Source organism: Palaemon carinicauda, chromosome 3, assembly GCF_036898095.1.
Source record: "Palaemon carinicauda isolate YSFRI2023 chromosome 3, ASM3689809v2, whole genome shotgun sequence".
In the NCBI taxonomy this organism is placed as follows: Eukaryota; Metazoa; Arthropoda; class Malacostraca; order Decapoda; family Palaemonidae; genus Palaemon; species Palaemon carinicauda.
The window spans coordinates 142609460-142624459 of NC_090727.1; the positions used below are offsets into that span (position 1 = coordinate 142609460).

General features: G+C 34.2%; 1 protein-coding gene across 3 annotated transcripts in view; it reads left to right on the plus strand.

Annotated features, from left to right (window-relative positions):
• Positions 1-15000, plus strand: part of LOC137638583 (uncharacterized) — a 244971-nt gene that overhangs the window by 35376 nt on the left and 194595 nt on the right. The window contains exon 1 of one of the 3 annotated variants that reach the window (XM_068370770.1): positions 4718-5062. The exons of the other annotated variants lie outside the window; for them this stretch is intronic. The gene's annotated coding sequence lies outside the window, so the exon portion shown is untranslated. Of the gene's footprint in view, positions 1-4717; positions 5063-15000 lie in introns of those variants that run through there. 3 annotated transcript variants of the gene reach the window in all.

Here is a 15000-nt window from a genome sequence, read left to right on the forward strand (position 1 = left end):
TTGCATTGAATATGGGTGGCAGTTATACTTAGAGTTTACGGAAAACAGAACCAAACGGCACCAATAGCAGGTTGTAAATTTGTTGAGGGTTTTAAGGAAATTAAAAGGTACCACTCATAGGCCAATTTGTCTTTTATGCATTATTTCATTAAATAATTTTTCAGAATGCACCATTCATGAAAAAAATTGGTTTAACTGTATTTGAGAGCAAATATTTTTATGTACCTTCCTAATATGCAAGGAAGTACTGGTATTTCCATATCTGGGGTAGGATTTTGGTTAGTGATCTCATGTATCTCCTGAGCAGGGTTTAAACTCGAGCATGTGCCATATGGCCATTACCTTAACTGCGGCTGCCTTTTACCTTAGATTACCTTAAAACATTTTCCAATTTCCTTAAATTTAAGCTAATAAAACCGAAGTTAGCTTAGAATTACCTTGAAACCATGAAAATTACCTCAAACTAAGGTAATTACTTTAAATGTTTAAACCCTGGCTGGTGTGTATACTACGGGCTGCAAGATTGCAAGAGCCCGTGTCTGGCCAAAAGGGCCAGGCAATCTCCAACAACAAATGAGAGCGGACATGATTGTAGTCAGCATTGGCACCTTACTACAGGACAGATAGGCAATATAACTCTTCTGTTAGGTAAACACCACATGAATGGTGTACGCATCCATACCGGCCAGAATAGAAGAGGACTTTTAACAACACTTACATGATAAATACTATTCGTTACTGAAACTTGTAAGCAGCCACAATAGCCTGGTATAAAAAGTAATGGGTTCATTTGTTTAGAAACCATTAGCTTTATCCTTTTGTAAATTGATTTTAGCCACTTTATTCACTCATGCGAACTTTGAGGGATATTATTATTATTATTATTATTATTATTATTATTATTATTATTAGGATGATGATGATGATGATATGGGGACATGGGTATCGACTGCATTTGAAGTGGACACTTCCCCAATATAGCTTAACCTAAAATATGGACAATGCTAAGGACAAAACAATATTTTAGGTTTAAGCAAGTCTGGGGAAGTGTCCACTTCAAATTCCGTCGAAACCTTGTTTTGAGTATTATTCTCCTGTCTGTTTTTCAGTTGCTGACTCATCTTGATTTGTTGAACAAACAATTGTGGTCTATTCATTTTTTTTATTCCTGAGCTATATATTAACCTCTGACACATTCGTTCAGTTAGTTCTTTATACATGTTGATTAATATTTTCCATATTTCTGACTATCCTTTGCATTTATATCTTCCCAAATTTTACCATCTTGTACGTATTAATTAGTATGCATTAATTCGAGCAGTCTTGTCTTTTTTGTTATAAGACCTAATGATACACACTATTCTAGAAATTTTATTCCACCTGTAACCAAGTTGTGGAATGATCTTCCTAATCTCGCAAATAAACCGGTGGAACTTAAGGTCCAAACTTGCTACCAGTGTTTTAATGTTGAACAGGTTGTCATAAGTCTCTATTCATGGTTTTTTAATCCGCCAATTCTCATATATAGTTTATTTCGGTTTTCCTTTCCTTTCTGGACTACTGTCCCAGTAAGAGGCCTAGGTCTTGTAGCATCCTGCTTTTCTAAATAGGGTCGTAGTTTACCAAGTAATATATATATATATATATATATATATATATATATATATATATATATATATATATATATATACAAAATGTAAATGTGAATGTGTTATATGGATCCTAGAAAAAACTATCTAATGACCATTGTAACCATTGAATTAACGTCGTACATTTTATTTAAAGAAAAAAATCAGGCTCTAAATAATCATACTTATGTAATGGAAATTATCATCTGCGAACAATTTCCCATGAAGACACGTGGAATTGAGTGGGAATGTTGAAAAATATGTTAAGATTAGTTATTTTGCGTCTGAGGCATTTGATATTTTCCTAATGCAATTCAAAGCCTCACAGTCGTATAGTTACGTGAATGTTGCTCATATTGTCATGACTACGACTGTCTGTAAAATTGATTGTGATGAAACTTCTGTAAATATACAGGGTGCTGCATAAGTAACATCCTTTGTTTAAGTGGAACTAAACTAAAGCCTTATTAATTATCCTTTATTTTATTGAACATAAATGTATTCCACAGGTTAATAGATTAATATAATATATCAAAAAAATTAATATAATGCTTATTCGTTTCAATAATAGTCAATAAAAATTAAGCCAAACCAAATTTAAGAAATTTTTTTTTTTTTTTTTTTTTTTTTTTTTTTTATGCCGCGCCCTGTATATTTCAAAATTCAACTTCACTTTTGCATATTTATCTGTTCTATGATATTAAGCTCAATAATCAATTTACGTCTAAATTTTCTTTGGTATGTAGTAATCTTTTTCTTCTGATAAAACACAAATGGCTTTCATATATTTTATCATATTTTAATTGTTATTCATTTATGTTTACTTTCGGATTCGATGACCTTCGCTTTTGTGATAACATATAAACCTTTTCATGCAGTTTATGTAATACTAGCAGATGGGGCCATTAGGCCACAAAATCATTTAAATATGGGGCATGCTTTAAGAATACAACTAATCAGAATAGGCCTTCAAACTAATGGTACTCGTGTAATAGTTAGGGTTGTGGTGGCCTGGTGGTAGCGTCCTTGACTGGTGATTGCCAGACTGGGGTCCGAGTCCCGCTCAACCTCGTTAGTTCCTTTGCTCGCTGCAACCTCTCCATCATTGTGAGCTAAGGATGGGGGCTTTTGGGGAGCCTGTGGGTCTATCTGCTGAGTCATCAGTACCCATTGCCATGCCCTCCTTGGTCCTAGCTCGGGTGGGGGTGGGGGTGGGGGGGCTTGGGCGCTGATTATATGTATATATGGTCAGTTTCTAGGGCATTGTCCTGCTTGATGGGGCAATGTCACTGTCCCTTACCTCTGCCATCCATGAGCGGCCTTTAAACCTTCAAGTGTTTGTTTATAACTGGGAGAGAGTATTTTATTATTAAAAGGAAAAGGATTAACCAGCCCAATGAGTCAAACTAGACTTACAGAGCGGGCCTGATTATATAAGGGAGGAAAAATACATAAAGTTTAACTAAATAAATAAAAATTAATTGTATAAAATTCTGTGTAAAAATATAATTTTAAATCTTGTTTATAAAACCAGTTTTATAAGAATGTTAAAATCCTAAAAACAGAAGACTAACATACCTGATAGAAAGGATATCTACTTTATTCTGCGTAATTTTCAAGATGCAAATGTTTATTTTCATTGTAGCCTACATAATAACCGGAGTCTTCCAGATCCTGTTTTACGTATATTAGATTGAATAAAGTCAACGGTTTGTTTGTAGGTTATATAATAACGTGGATCCTAGATGTCCTGTTTCACAAATTTTGGAGTGAATTAACTCAACTTTCTGAGCTGCAAATCGTAAGGAACAGAGAACATTTCTGTTATATTCATATAGATAATTTTGTAACGCATTGGCCCAATCCATGCTTTCGTTTTAGAGACATTATTATTATTATTACTATTATTATTATTATTATTATTATTATTATTATTATTATTACTTGCTAAGCTACAACCCTATTTGGGAAAGCAGAATGCTATAAGCCCGAGGGGTCCAACAGGGAAAATAGCCCAGTGAGGAAAGGAAATAAGGATATAAGAAAAGTAATTAAAAACCAGAATAAAATATTTCAAGAGTAGCATTAGAGTAAATATTTCATATAAACTATAATTAGAAACACAAGAGGAAGAAAAATAAGATGGAACAGCGTGCCCGAGTGTACCCCAAGCAAGAAAACTCTACCCTAAGACAGCGAAAGACCAAGGTAAAGAGGCTTATAGTAGTCACCATAATGTCAAATTATTCACCAGCCTCGAATATCTGCAATGCTTACAGGGAGAGCAGCGAGTGGCAGACGCATCCAGTTTCTTGATTCATTTTGAGGAGTGAAAGTGTTCCCTGCAAGTTGCATCGTCCCGGTGCACTTGCACTTTTAAGTGTTTCCAGTTTTGCGGATAAACACAGACTTTGGAGGGGAACTATTTTTTTTTTTCATTCAATTATGCAAATTATGGCTGCAAAATACCAACTCGTAGATATGTGTGCAATTATTAAAAGAATATTGCTCATTCTTCAACTGGTTTTCAATGTCCCCTTAATAAGGCGGTAGTAGAATAATAGTCTTAATGAGGAATGTGAAGAATGTACCAGGGTTGAGATGGACTCGCCGTTGCCTCTAATAGTCTTTTATTACCATAAAGTGCTACGAAAGCCCCTGGATTCAGATTAGACACATACATACATACATACATAGATTCATACATACACATACATACACAGGCCGTGTTAGAGCGATGCACACGGTCCAGGGTGCATGCAACGATTACACTGCGTCGGATTCTTAGGGTCCAGCCTCTGCTGCTGCTGCCTAGCTCTGGACTGGCTCTGGTGGCCACACACATACACACGCACACACACATGTACACACTCACAATCACCTAAGCCTAAGTAGCTACGGCGGGCGCGGGGACGTGTATGCGAGTGTGTGTGTGTGTGTGTGTGTGTGTGTGTGTGTGTTTGTAAGTGTGTGTGTGTTAGGTAGTGGGCAAGCGAGAGGGGCTGGTAGCACCTGTAGTTGTTGTGGTAGAGGGAGGAGGGGGAGGAGGAGGGGGTACTTTGGAGGAGGAGGAGGAGGAGGACTGGCGTGGCCGTCAGACTTCGTGTAGTGGTGGAAGGAGGAGGATAGTTTGTGGAAGTCGCCCGGTATCTTCTCTCTCTCTCTTTTCTCTTTCTCTTTCTCTGTGACTCTCCGAACCAGACTCTCTTGAGCCTCTATGCCCGCAGACCTCGAGGCATCCCGCCCACCGCCCCTGAACAGTGCCCCTGTACCATTCTCTCTCTCTCTCTCTTTCGAGGGGCTGCTGTGCCTTCCTCCCGTAGGATTTGGTGGGTCCTCCGTGTTGTAAGCAGCCCAACGTCGACGGCGAAGGAGGAGGAGGAGGAGAGAGAGAGGGACGTCCTTTTGACATCCTCGAGGAGTAGAAGTGGATGGTAAGTAAGATACACTTGGCTGTCTTAAGAATGTAGCTGTCGTTTGGCCTGGCTGGCAAGTGAATGCGCTCAAAGGAACCACTGAGATAACGACGACTTCTATGAAGAACAACAACAATAACAACAACAACAATAAGATAACTGGTGTGTCCTGAAAGACTTCGTTCTTCGTGTAATGCCCCTCTGATGTGTTGTTTTTGTTCATCCCCCTTCCTTGACCACCAGTGCTATCTTGGATTCCCAAAAGGCTGTAGGAGGAAGTCCTTCTATGCCCCCCAAGTGTCGTCTCAAGTACTTTTCAGACTGTAGGGACGAGTCCTTCTTACATTCAAGTGTTATTTCGGATGCTTTCATACTGTAGAAGGTGTGACCTTCCTCGTAAACGCGCGCTCTCTCTCTCTCTCTCTCTCTCTCTCTCTCTCTCTCTCTCTCTCTCTCTCTCTCTCTCTGTAGCGTTCCATGTCCCTTCGCCTGCGTCTCTCTCTCTCTCTCTCTCTCTCTCTCTCTCTCTCTCTCTCTCTCATTACCTCTATATTACAGCTAGTTAAACATTTATATTCATACAGTCGCTGTATGACTATGCAATCGCGTGTCAATATGTGTTTGTATGCGTACAAGAACTGTGGATTTGGATCCTTATGGCAGGTGCGTGCGTGTGTATGTATGTACCTGTACGTGTGTAATAGCTGTGTTTGGTTCCCTATGTCAGTTCCAAGATGACAAGGTAGATTTTATGTCGTAGCAACCCTTGCGATTGAGCCACACCTTCTCCAGCACCTCTTAGCGAAGGACGAAAGCCCAACAAGTCCTCCTTTCATCCTTCTGCTGAAGTTGTGTGAAATTTCTTCATTAAAAATGTATTGATAAGTGAAAGGAGTAAGTGCGTATTTATATAGGTAACCGAACATAGAGCGGCTTTTTTGGCAGCGAGAGGAATTGGTCTTGGCCCCATAAATTCAGTAGGTTTTAATCTCTCTCTCTCTCTCTCTCTCTCTCTCTCTCTCTCTCTCTCTCTCTCTCTCCAAAGTTTGTCATGGTATGAAATTACACTCTTAACATTAAAAGACTAATGCTCTTTCTTAATTTCAAGAACAATACTCTCTCTCTCTCTCTCTCTCTCTCTCTCTCTCTCTCTCTCTCTCTCTCTCTCTCTCTCTCTCTCTCTCTCTCTCTCTCTCGAGTAGTTTTATGAAGGCGCTAAATTTTGTCGTATCATGAATTTACCCTTTAATAAAAAACTATTGCTCTCGCATAATTTAAAGAACAATCCTCTCTCTCTCTCTCTCTCTCTCTCTCTCTCTCTCTCTCTCTCTCTCTCCAGTTGCCGCCGCTTGTCCGAGCAACTTTCGATTCTCACTCTCACTGAAGCCACCCATGTCTTGCTCGCATATTTTAGCTCGCGTTTCAAGGTTCTCTTTCTTTTTTTATTTTTCTCTTTTTCTTTCTTTCGGTTGCTCTCACTTCCCTGTTATTATCTGTTAGTTGGTTCTTCTCTGCTGATGTTTACCGTTTTTTTTCAGTTTTTTGTTCTGTTGGTCTCATTTTCTTCTTATTTTTTTATTCGTTGAATCTTTTATTTATATTTACTGTTTTATTCGCTCTTTTTTTTTGAGTCTTCTGTCAATAATTACTAGTTTTTTTTTTCTGTTTACTGTTTTTTTCTTTTTTTGTTCGTTGAGTCTTCTCTAAATAATTGTTTTTTTTTTGTTTCTTATTCAATCTCTTTCTTTCACTTCTCCGTTATTTTCTATTCGTTATTTCTTTTATATTAATAATTACTATTTTTCGTCCTCTCTGTTCGTCTCACTTCAATCTTATTTCTGTTCGTTGATTCTTCTCTGTTGAGATTTACTGTTTTTTCTTTTTAATGTTGTTCTCACTTCCATGTTATTTGTTGTTCGTTGATTCTCCTGTCTATAATTACTATTTTTCTGTTTTTTTTCTTTCTGTTCCTCACACTTCCCTTTTATTTCTGTTCGTTGATTCTTCTCTATTAATATCAACTATGTTTATTTTATCCATTCTTAAAATATACTTCCGGTCAAGCGTATATGTTTATGTATGTGCTCATGTTATGTCATTGTGTTCATACTCTTGTCCCTTTTATGTGGGTTACTTCAGAGGATTTTGTTTGAAAGGAGTTGTCATTGTTTTCTTATCTATTGTTGTTTTTGTTTTTGTTGTTATTGTTTACGCCACTTCTTGCATGAAATTATTAGTAACCTTGAAGGTGACGTGGCTTTGTGATAATGGAATGAATCTAGCTGTTTTCGTTTGATTAAATGAAACTTGAACTTAAAATTTTATGCGTTAAATATAATTGGTGTAGACACTTATTTCCATATCAGTATATATCTTATGGTTGATTTCGATTTGTCATTATTGTTACATCATCATTATCATAATTTTTATTATCATTAGTATTATTATTATTACTATTATTATTATTATTATTATTATTTTATTGATTGATTTAAACTTTTCCATCATCCTGACATCAAAGGTCATTATTATTATTATTATTATTATTATTATTATTATTATTATTATTATTATATTGATTGATTTAAAGTTTTCTATCATCCTGACATCAAAGGTCATTATTATTATTATTATTATTATTATTATTATTATTATTATTATGATTATTATTATTATGATTATTATTGTTATATTTATTATTATTATTATTATTATTAGTAGTAGTAGTAGTAATAGGAAAGATAACTAAAGTATATTTTGCCCCAGTAAGAACGAAACTAACAAATAGTAATACATGTCTTACAGTATCCAGTTTATATAATATCCTTAACTGATTAATTCTATTTCTTGTGTTGCCTACATATAGGTCACGGCGAGCTTTGTTTATATTGGAACTTGAAGTACTTCGTTTGCCTCTTTTTTATTGCATAATAATAATGATGATGATGATGATGATGATGATGATGATGATAATAATAATAATGATAATTATTATTATTATTATTATTATTATTATTATTATTATTGTTATTTATTATTATTATTATTGTTGTTGTTGTTGTTGTTATCATTTATTATTATTATTATATTTATTTATTAATATTTATTATTATTTATTATTATTATTTATTATTATTATTATTACTACCACCAGCTAAGCTACAACCTTAAATGGAAAAGCAAGATGTTATAAGCCCAAGGGCTCCAACTGGTAGACTGAATGTCAGAGTTATTCTTCATATTCTTAGGATGTTTCGTTGATGACTCTTACAGAAGTTTTGATTTTTGACACTGACCTTGACATTGAGATTAATCTTAATCGTGCCTTTAAAAGATAAGCTTGTTCCTGACCTTTATAATTTCCGCTATATATCTTCGATATTTAATGTATGTTATACTGTATATCTTCGATATTTAATGTATGTTATATATCTTCGATATTTAATGTATGTTATATAATCTTCGATATTTAATGTATGTTATTGTCATATAGTTTTGATTTTTAATTTTTTTTTTAAATTTTAGATTAGCTTTGGCATTACCAATGTTATGTTTTCTGACCTTCATGTTGACCTTTAAATTTAAAAACCCTTTCAGGCTAAATTCAGTCTTTCAATTTAATTTGGAACCTTGAGTCTGACCTTCATGTTTACCTTTAAATTTGATAACCCTTTCGGGCTAAATTCAGTCTTTCAATTTAATTTTGAACCTTGATTCTGACCTTCATGTTGACCTTTAAATTTATTAACCCCTTCGGGCTAAATTCAGTCTTTCAATTTTATTTGGAACCTTGATTCTGACCTTCATGTTGACCTTTAAATTTAATAAACCCCTTCAGGTTAAATTCAGTCTTCAATTTGATTTGGAACCTTGATTCTGACCTTCATGTTGACCTTTAGATTTAATAATCCTTTCAGGCTAAATTCAGTCTTTCAATTTTATTTAGAACCTTGATTCTGACCTTAATGTTGACCTTTAAGTTTAATTACCCTTTCAGGCTAAATTCAGTCTTTCCTATTTTATTTGGAACCTTGATTCGGAGCTTTATGTTGACCTTTAAATTTAATAACCCTTTTAGGCTAAATTCAGTCTTTCCAATTTAATTAGGAACCTTGATTCTGACCTCCATGTTGACCTTTAAATTCAATAACCCTTTTAGGCTAAATTCAGTCTTTCAATTTGATTTGGAACCTTGATTCTGACCTTCATGTTGACCTTTAGATTTAATAACCCTTTCAGGCTAAATTCAATCTTGTAATTTGATTAGGAACATTGATTCTGACCTTCATGTTGACCTTTAAATTTAATAACCCTTTCAGGCTAAATTCAGTCTTGTAATTTGATTTGGAACCTTGATTCTGACCTTCATGTTGACCTTTAAATTTAATAACCCTTTCAGGCTAAATTCAGTCTTGTAATTTGATTTGGAACCTTGATTCTGACCTTCAAGTTGACCTTTAAATTTAATAACCCTTTCAGGCTATATTCAATCTTTCAATTTGATTTGGAACCTTGATTCTGACCTTCATGTTGACCTTTAAATTTAATAACCCTTTCAGGCTAAATTCAATCTTGTAATTTGATTAGGAGCATTGATTCTGACCTTCATGTTGACCTTTAAATTTAATAACCCTTTCAGGCTAAATCCAATCTTGTAATTTGATTAGGAACCTTGATTCTGACCTTCATGTTGACCTTTAAATTCAATAACCCTTTGAGGCTATATTCAATCTTTCAATTTGATTTGGAACCTTGATTCTGACCTTCATGTTGACCTTTAGATTTAATAATCCTTTCAGGCTAAATTCAGTCTTTCAACTTTATTTAGAACCTTGATTCTGACCTTCATGTTGACCTTTAAGTTTAATTACCCTTTCAGGCTAAATTCAGTCTTTGCTATTTTATTTGGAGCCTTGATTCTGACCTTCATGTTGACTTTTAAATTCAATAACCCTTTCAGGCTAAATTCAATCTTGTAATTTGATTTGGAACCTTGATTCTGACCTTCATGTTGACCTTTAAATTTAATAACCCTTTCAGGCTAAATTCAGTCTTGTAATTTGATTTGGAACCTTGATTCTGACCTTCAAGTTGACCTTTAAATTTAATAACCCTTTCAGGCTATATTCAATCTTTCAATTTGATTTGGAACCTTGATTCTGACCTTCAAGTTGACCTTTAAATTTAATAACCCTTTCAGGCTATATTCAATCTTTCAATTTGATTTGGAACCTTGATTCTGACCTTCATGTTGACCTTTAAATTTAATAACCCTTTCAGGCTAAATTCAATCTTGTAATTTGATTAGGAACCTTGATTCTGACCTTCATATAATAACCCTTTCAGGCTAAATTCAGTCTTGTAATTTGATTTGGAACCTTGATTCTGACCTTCATGTTGACCTTTAAATTTAATAACCCTTTCAGGCTAAATTCAGTCTTTCAATTTTATTTGGAACCTTGATTCTGACCTTCATGTTGACCTTTAAATTTAATAACCCTTTCAGGCTAAATTCAGTCTTTCAATTTTATTTGGAACCTTGATTCTGACCTTCATGTTGACCTTTGAATTTAATAACCCTTTCAGGCTAAATTCAATCTTGTAATTTGATTAGGAACATTGATTCTGACCTTCATGTTGACCTTTAAATTTAATAACCCTTTCAGGCTAAATTCAGTCTTTCAATTTGATTTGGAACCTTGATTCTGACCTTCATGTTGACCTTTGAATTTAATAACCCTTTCAGGCTAAATTCAGTCTTGTAATTTGATTTGGAACCTTGATTCTGACCTTCATGTTGACCTTTAAATTTAATAACCCTTTCAGGCTAAATTCAGTCTTTCAATTTGATTTGGAACCTTGATTCTGACCTTCATGTTGACCTTTAAATTTAATAACCCTTTCAGGCTAAATTCAGTCTTTCAATTTGATTTGGAACCTTGATTCTGACCTTCATGTTGACCTTTAAATTTAATAACCCTTTCAAGCTAAATTCAGTCTTTCAATTTGATTTGGAACCTTGATTCTGACCTTCATGTTGACCTTTAAATTTTATAACCCTTTCAGGCTAAATTCAGTCTTGTAATTTGATTTGGAACCTTGATTCTGACCTTCATGTTGACCTTTGAATTTAATAACCCCTTCAGGCTAAATTCAGTCTTGTAATTTGATTTGGAACCTTGATTCTGACCTTTATGTTGACCTTTAAATTTAATAACCCTTTCAGGCTAAATTCAGTCTTTCAATTTTATTTGGAACATTGATTCTGACCTTCATGTTGACCTTTAAATTTAATAACCCTTTTAGGCTAAATTCGGTCTTTCCAATTTAATTTGGAACCTTGATTCTGACCTTCATGTTGACCTTTAAAATTAACATTCCTTTTGAGCGAAATTCTGTCGTTAGATTAATTTGGTTTTTGAGTACTGAATTAACGGTGATCTTTGTATTTCATGTTTTAATCTATCTTATTATTATTCCTCACATTGAGGCTTTGTTTACATAAACATTTCGCACAACCTTGAACCTTAATTCGACTTTCAAATCTTGTTTCAAGTATCCCCTTATATTGACATGCATTAATAAGTTTATTTTTCCCAGACAATCGCATTGTAGCGTAAGCTTAAACATATGACCATGATCATATCTTTCAAATATGACCCTTATGAAGGTAAAATAATAAATCTTTGAAGTCCTTGAAATTCTGTTTATATATGAAACTTATCCTTTGGTGTAGATAATGTTAAGATAATATTCTTTTATTTATTTCCTTATTTCCTTTCCTCACTGGGCTATTTTTTCCCTATTGGAGCCCCTGGGCTTATAGCATCTTGCTTTTCCAATTAGGGCTGTAGCTTGGATAGTAATAATAATAATAATAATAATATTAAGGCTTCAGGAGAAGGATTCATATAGGGTAAATAGATCGGACTATTATCTCTTATGTTATCTACATTAATAGTCGTGGATTGTACTATATATAAAGTTAATGGTTTTTATATTCGGCATAAATTGAAACTCCTTTATTTTAATGGATCGCACATTTATTGGTATCTGACCAACATTCTTTTTAATGGACTGTACTTCTATCGATATTAGGACCTACATTCATCTCAATAAACCGCCTATCTCTAGTTATTAAGGTCAACATTCATTTTAGTGGTTTGTACATCTTTCGTTATTGGGACCAACATTCATTTTAATGGTTCGTACATCTATCGTTATTGGGACCTACATTCATTTCGATGGTTCGTACATCTTACGTTATTGGGACCAACATTCATTTCGATGGTTCGTACATCTATCGTTATTGGGACCGTCATTCATTTCGATGGTTCGTACATCTTACGTTATTGGGACCAACATTCATTTCGATGGTTCGTACATCTTACGTTATTGGGACCTACATTCATTTCGATGGTTCGTACATCTATCGTTATTGGGACCGTCATTCATTTCGATGGTTCGTACATCTATCGTTATTGGGACCGTCATTCATTTCGATGGTTCGTACATCTATCGTTATTGGGACCGTCATTCATTTCGATGGTTCGTACATCTTACGTTATTGGGACCAACATTCATTTCGATGGTTCGTACATCTTACGTTATTGGGACCTACATTCATTTCGATGGTTCGTACATCTATCGTTATTGGGACCGTCATTCATTTCGATGGTTCGTACATCTATCGTTATTGGGACCGTCATTCATTTCGATGGTTCGTACATCTTACGTTATTGGGACCAACATTCATTTCGATGGTTCGTACATCTTACGTTATTGGGACCTACATTCATTTCGATGGTTCGTACATCTATCGTTATTGGGACCGTCATTCATTTCGATGGTTCGTACATCTATCGTTATTGGGACCGTCATTCATTTCGATGGTTCGTACATCTATCGTTATTGGGACCTACATTCATTTCGATGGTTCGTACATCTATCGTTATTGGGACCGTCATTCATTAAAATGGTTCGTACATCTATTGTTACTGGGACTGTCATTCATTAATATGGTTCGTACATCTCTCGTATTTGGGACGAACATTCAATTTAATGGTTCGTATATCTCTCGTTATTGGGACCAACATTCATTTTAATGGTTCGTACATCACTCGTTATTCGGACCAACATTCTTCTTAATGTTTCGAAAATCTATTGTTATTGGGACCTATGTTCATTTCAATGGTTCGTAAATCTATTGCTATTGGGACCAGCATTCATCCTAATATTTTGTATATCTCTCGTTATTGGGACTAACATTCATCCATTTTAATGTTCGTTACATCGATTAGTATTGGGACCTACTGTATGTTCATTCTATACGTTCGTTAAATATATTGGTATTGTTCATTTTAATGGTTGGTACATCTATTGGTATTGGTACCTACATTCATTTTAATGGTTTGCACATCTATTGAAATTGGGACATAACTTCATTTTAATGTTTCATACATCTATCGTTATTGGAACCAACATTCATTTTAATGGTTCTTACATCTCATTATTGGGACCAACATTCCTTTTAATGGTTCGTACAATATCGTTATTGGGAACTACATTCATTTTAATGGTTTGTACATCTATTGGTATTGGGACCTATGTTCATTTTGATTGGCTGTACAACTATCGTTATTGGGATCTACATATATTTTAATGGTTTGTACAGCTCTCGTTATTGGGACCTATGTTCATTTTAATGTTTCGTACATCTATTGTTAATGGGACCTACATTCGTTTTAAGGGTTCGTATATATATTGTTCTTGGGACCAACATTCATTCGTATATATATTGTTCTAGGGACCCACATTCATTTTAATGGTTCGTATATATATTGTTATTGGGTCCTACATTCGTTATAATGGTTCGTATATATATTATTCTTGGGACTCACATTCATTTTAATGGTTCGTTCATCTATTGTTATTGGGACCAACATTCCTTCTCATGGTTCATATATATATTGTCATTGGGACCAACATTCCTTTTCATGGTTCGTATATATATTATTCTTGTGACCCACATTAATTTTAATGGTTCGTACATCTATTGTTATTGGGACCTACATTCGTTTTAATGGTTCGTATATATATTGTTCTTGGGACCCACATTCATTTTAATGGTTCGTACATCTCTTGTTATTGGGACCTACATTCATTTTAATGGTTCGTATATATATTGTTCTTGGGACCCACATTCATTTTAATGGTTTGTACATCTATTATTATTGGGACCTACATTCGTTTTAATGGTTCGTATATATATATTGTTCTTGGGACCAACTTTCATTTGTATATATATTGTTCTTGGGACCCACATTCATTTTAATGGTTCGTATATATTTTGTTATTGGGACCAACATTCATTTTAATGGTTCGTATATATATTGTTATTGGGACCCACATTCATTTTAATGGTTTGTATATATGTATTGTTATTGGGACCTACATTCGTTTTAATGGTTCGTATATATATTGTTATTGGGACTAACATTCATTTTAATGGTTCGTATATATATTGTTATTGGGACCAACATTCATTTTAATGGTTCGTGTATATATTGTTATTGGGACCAATATTCATTTTAATGGTTCATATATATATATTGCTATTGGGACCCACATTCATTTTAATGGTTCGTATATATATTGTTATTGGGACCCATATTCCTTTTAATGGTTCGTATATATATTGTTATTGGGACCAACATTCATTTTAATGGTTCGTATATATAATGTTCTTGGGACCCACATTCATTTAATGGTTCGTATATATATTGTTATTGGGACCAACATTCATTTGAATGGTTCGTATATATATTGTTCTTGAGACCAACATGCATTTTAATGGTTCGTATATATATTGTTCTTGGGACCCACATTCATTGTAATGGTTCGTACATCTATTTTTATTGGGACCTACGTTTATTTTAATGGTTTGTACATCTATC